This window comes from Rutidosis leptorrhynchoides, chromosome 6, assembly GCF_046630445.1.
Source record: "Rutidosis leptorrhynchoides isolate AG116_Rl617_1_P2 chromosome 6, CSIRO_AGI_Rlap_v1, whole genome shotgun sequence".
Classification (NCBI taxonomy): domain Eukaryota; kingdom Viridiplantae; phylum Streptophyta; class Magnoliopsida; order Asterales; family Asteraceae; genus Rutidosis; species Rutidosis leptorrhynchoides.
Window position 1 is genome coordinate 23,809,061 of NC_092338.1, and position 5,597 is coordinate 23,814,657.

The window sequence follows — 5,597 nt, forward strand, 5'->3', positions numbered from 1 at the left end:
TATGACAATAAAATAATAAATAGTTTAATATAACTCTGGTAAAAAATAATAATATTTTAAATATGTGATCAATCATTGTTGTCCAATATTTTTTTTATTGTACCAAATTAAATTTTTTATTGTATCAAATTAATTTTCTTAAGTCGTTCAATTCTATTGTATAATAACAACAACAACAACAACAACAACAACAACAACAACAACAACAACAACAACAACAACAACAATAATAATAATAATAATAATAATAATAATAAAAGTTTACAAAAATATTAAATATTTACACTTTATGTTCGTGATTTTTATTATTTCATTTATAGTCCTTAGCAAAAAATAAAATAAATAAATATTGTTTGTAGCATTATTTAGTAAAAATCATTGTTTGTAGCATTATTTAGTATACATATAAATATACCACCCAACCTTTAGTTGAGTGGTAAAAAGCCTCAGTTAGTACCGGGCATGTATCCTTGAAAAAATGGTGTGAGTTCGAATCACGGAGGAAGAGTGTTCTTCAAGGTTGTGCCTCTGGTATCCTTCACTTTGTGCGGGTTAAATAGTTAACCTAAAATATTCCTGGTACGCTTTGCGCGATAGATGTGAGCAGTTTCAATGAAATTAAAATATAATTAGTGGTTAGTAATAGTACTTAATGAGTTAGATATTAGTATCAATGAAATTATAATTAGTTGCAAATAATTATATTATATTATTGAGGTGCCCTTACGTGCTAGCTTCTAATTACTTTAAGTAATATCGATAATGTTAGCTTACACAAATAAAATATGATTTGGTGGAGTTGTTTAGAAACCATAATATAAACATTTTTGTAATTTATTACTGTACCTAAATAACGATATTGAAAAATAAAATAAAAAAACATATTCCATTTCCAATCAATTAAACATGATAACAGATAACATTTTGGCTTGTTCACATAGTCATGCTTATATTTGTCGGCTTATAACGAGTACAACAATCTTACTATTATAGATAGATTGATTGATAGATTAACAAAATAAAAACCCAAATACATCTTTTTCATTTAAATATTATTAAAAGATTAATATAAAATAAAACAATGGATAACATCGACACATCGTAGAGTATTTTCTTATGTCATACACAATACATATACGTACATGATACATATACCATATGATTTGGTATGCCGTACGTGAGTTAGAGGTAGGGCTGTAAATGAGCCGAGCTACTCGTGAGCTACTCGAGCTCGACTCGTTAAAAACTCGGTTCGAGCCGAGCCTAAACGAGCCCGAGCTCGAGTTCGAGCCGAAGTTAGGGATCGTTTAATAAACGAGCTCGAGCTCGAGCTTTATATATCGAGCTCGTTTAAGTTCGCGAGCCTAAACGAGCTTCTCTCTATATATATAATATTTTAATATTATATTGTATTTGTAATTTGTATATATTATATAAATTATAAATTAAAATTATAAATATAAATATATATTTAGTACTACATTACTATTTTACTTTAACAATAAGTAAATTCAAAATGATGACAGAATCGATGCGGTAACTTCTTTCACGAATATCCAAGCTGAATAGAACAGGCTTTGAGCCTTTCAAATATACTTCTTTTCCCAAGACACTAACTATTCGACTTTCATCTACTTTTTTTCAATTTTGTTTTTTCATTTTCTAACCATCTTAATATTTATATTTATTTATATATTTATATTTATTTATCCAGTCTCACTCTCTATTCATTTGCACTCTCCACTCAATAAAGTGAGAGAACTTCAAACAAGAAATCACTCAACTGATGGTCAAAATCTCATTTGTAAGAATATGTCATCTACTTCTTCATATATGTACTTCGTATTTATAGCTCTACTTATAGCTTTACCAATATACATATCATTTATCTCAAGCTGCAGGTTCATGTACGTGAACTCTAGTAGACTATAGTATTTTTATGCTTGAAGAAGGACAATGGATTTAATTGCAAAGATTGCTCTTGATAAACTGAAGTTTCAGTACTCAAGTATTGTCCTACATGCCTATAGTTGTGGTTTGAAGCAATGATAATTTTACAATGTCAAAGTATACTGTTATACACGATAGAAATTATTTAATGTTAGTAGTAAGTTTGTTAAATTTTTAGTGATTTTTATATAAACTTTATGTAAGATCGAGTCTGTAAGTTTGTTATATTGTTGGCAGTGACGGTATGTTTTCTATTATGATTTTAAAGATTACATAATTTTTTTACTTTGAAATTTATATAATATGTTACTTTTTATATTTAATGCAGGTTCATTTGGAGTGATTGGAAATGGCTGTTTTGAACTTGAAATCAACAAGTATTGTCTGATGTAACTTTGTGTTCATTACTGAATGTTTCTTCAAGACTGCAAGTTTTTTTTTTTTTTTTTTTTTTTTTTTTTTTTTAATCTTGTTTAGAAATGGTTATTTGTATATCGTGATTTAGCATGGTAGAGTCATTTTGGCTTAATTGTACATCTTGTACTCTTATTTATATTTTCAAATGTTGTATTTAAAGCATATTAATATAACTTTAGTCAATGAACTTATGACCCACAACTAAAATGCTCTATAACAAGCTTACCAAAATATATTTAACGAGCTCGAGTTTTTACTTAACGAGCCGAGCTTTATTCGAGTTAAAGCTCGTCTAAGCTTTTTAGAAAAAAAACGAGCTTATAACGAGCCGAGCTCGAGCTTTTAACAAGTAGCACGAGTCGAGCTCGAGCATAAAAATCAAGGCTCGATGCGAGCCGAGCTCGAGCTTTTTGAAAATTAAACGAGCAGAGCTCGAACACTACAAAGCTCGGGCTCGGCTCGGCTCGTTTACAGCCTTAGTTAGAGGCGCATATTTCCTATGGGGCACACAGGCCAACCATCCACGTAGGTCCGGACTCCTGAACAACAAATGCGGCACATGATTAGCAAACTTTGATTTTGTCTTATCTACTTTTATCTCAATTTGTACACTTTGATGAGATACATGGTTCTACTGTCAAGGTTAACATGTTCTCATTTTAACTTTTGGTGAGAACATGGGTAAAAATGATATTTTGTATGTAATGTATATCTTTCTTAAAAATCCCTATTTCTTTCTCTTCCCTTCAAATTTATCAACCTTCTCCCTTAAAACTCGTTATTATTCTGCTACTTTTTTTTATTTTATTCCAAAGTGTTCTTAATTGAAGTTTTTCTAATCTTATTTCATGTGTTACTGTAAGAGAGTATATCAATCGATTCAGGTTTTAATCCTCTTTATTTCAAAGATGCATCTAGTAATTGGTGCATTCCTATTTCCTTATCATTGTCGCATCCCATTTTTTTACGGTAGATGGTGTATCCCCATTTTTTATAAATGCTACATCTCATTTTTTTATGTATCCATCAACTGCTAGACATCCTCTTTTCGTAAAATTATTATACCAACAAAACGATGAAAAGAAGCATCCATTGACTTTATGTGACAAGAAACTCTTTAGAAATCAGGTCATATTTTTACATATATATTATTAATTGCAAATGAGTGTTGCATCCTAAAATTTATGTACACCCGTGAATGTATACATCACTTGAAATCTTAGTATTGCAAACTGAATATTGTGCATCGTCTGCAAGAAAAAGAAATAAACTGAAAGTGAAAAGTTGAAAACGAAGACATTCATCTCCACCCAACAAATTTTCTTGAGAAGAAAACAATCATATACATTGGTTCTTCACAAAGTCAATCATATTAAACACGAAAAAAGTAAAACAAATGCAAAACAAAAAGCAAATATGAGTTCAATCGATGACTGTGGATGAACAGAGACATCAATCGATGTGTATGGATGCTCATGAGTTCAATTTATGATTGTGGATGGATCGAGACATTACACGATGTGCCTAAATGCACTCGTGAGTTCAAACTATTAACGTGCATCAATATAAGAGTACATGAAGCGACGAGTTCATCCGAAGTGGAAGGACCCAAAAGTTCCAACGATTCGATTGGATTTGCTACTGAGTTCAAGCTAAACGTGTATCAATACAAATGGTGACATAGGATACATCCGACGACTCCAATCGCTGTAGTTACGGGTAACGTCGGAGTCGTCGCTAATCTTCGAAAAATCAACGCCATCTTCATTGTTGGATTTTATTTAACGGTTGTCAAATATTCCAGTCGCCGTTGCTGGATTAGCGTAGTTGTGTTGTGACTGATGGTGTATAGATTATTGTTTATGATAGTAGTGGAAATAGAATAAATTATGGTGTATTGATTATTATGACAGTAGTGGAAATAGAATAAATTATGGTGTATTGATTATTGTTTATGACAATGGTGGAAAATAGAATAGATGACGGTGTTTCCATACCACTTGTAACATCCCGTTTTTCCCGTATGTGGTTTAAGGTACGAAATTGATTTTATGAACGTTTTATACTTGATCGTTGTGTGATTAATTGATTTTGGGTACTAGTTGACGTATGTGGTATATATATATATATATATATATATATATATATATATATATACTTGAGAGTGTATACATGCTTGAGGGTATGTTTTGACTTAGGAAGGTATTAAGTCGAGTGAGGCTTCGTTGTGAAGTCTAGATGTACATACGAAGCAAGTTTGGGGCATACGAATCGCGAAATCAATAATTAGCTATGTTGTCGAAAAACTGGTCAGCCATAGGCTATCGCCGCGCCGCGAAGGCTCTTGCCGCGCCGCGATGTTGAACTCAAAACAAAGTCAGGAGGCACGATATGCAGGTCGAAAATCATGTGCATTGTCGCGCCGCGACGATATGGGCCGCGCCGCGGCAGACCTGCCAGTCTGACTCTGAATTCAGTTGTAAAAAGGGTTAATATGAGGGTATAATCGTCTTTTCGCGTATGAATCTGATTGGGGCATTAAATCTTAACCACTTATCTCACTTATTCATTTTCTTTTCTCTTTTCTTCTTCTATTTACTCTCAAAACATAAAACCCATTTAAATTAAAAGTAAGATTCGAAGGTGAAGACTTGTGATTCGATCTTTGGAGCAAATAGAAAATTTGTTCTCCTCGTTCATAGCTACGACTTGATAGTGTTGGTAAGTCTTAACGCCATGTTTTAAGTTTTAGTTAATTTATGGCTAGGGTTTGGGTCATTTGAGGCTTGTAAGACCCATTTGAGAATTTAATGGGTGAATTTGGGTTATATTGATGTAAGGAAACCCTAATAATTATAATCTAGGGTTTGGTCATGTAAATCGAGATTGTAAGTGTTAAATTGTGTTGTTAGTCGGTAATACACTTGTAAATTTGAAAGAACCCGTTCATATACATTATAAATGATTCACAATAGTTGATTACATCGCGAGGTATTTGAACTCTATATGATACATTTTACAAACATTGCATTCGTTTTTAAAAGACAAACTTTCTTTACATCAAAAATTGACGGCATGCATATCATTTCATATTACATCCAACTATAATTGACTTAATATTAATCTTGATGAACTCAACGACTCGAATGCAACGTCTTTCAAAGTATATCATGAATGACTCCAATTAATATTCTTAAAATGAGCTAATGTACAGCGGAAGATTTCTTTAA

At 31.8% G+C, this 5,597-nt stretch overlaps 1 long non-coding RNA gene across 2 annotated transcripts; it reads left to right on the forward strand.

Annotated features, from left to right (window-relative positions):
- Positions 1–1,683: 1,683 nt before the first annotated feature.
- Positions 1,684–2,554, forward strand: LOC139851411 (uncharacterized). 2 transcript variants are annotated; one of them, XR_011760612.1, is made up of 3 exons: positions 1,684–1,804; positions 1,902–2,100; positions 2,279–2,554. It is a non-coding gene; the product is annotated as an uncharacterized lncRNA (long non-coding RNA). The 2 variants fall into 2 exon arrangements; XR_011760613.1 differs by having other exon boundaries at positions 1,902–2,008.
- The last annotated feature ends 3,043 nt before the right edge of the window (positions 2,555–5,597 follow it).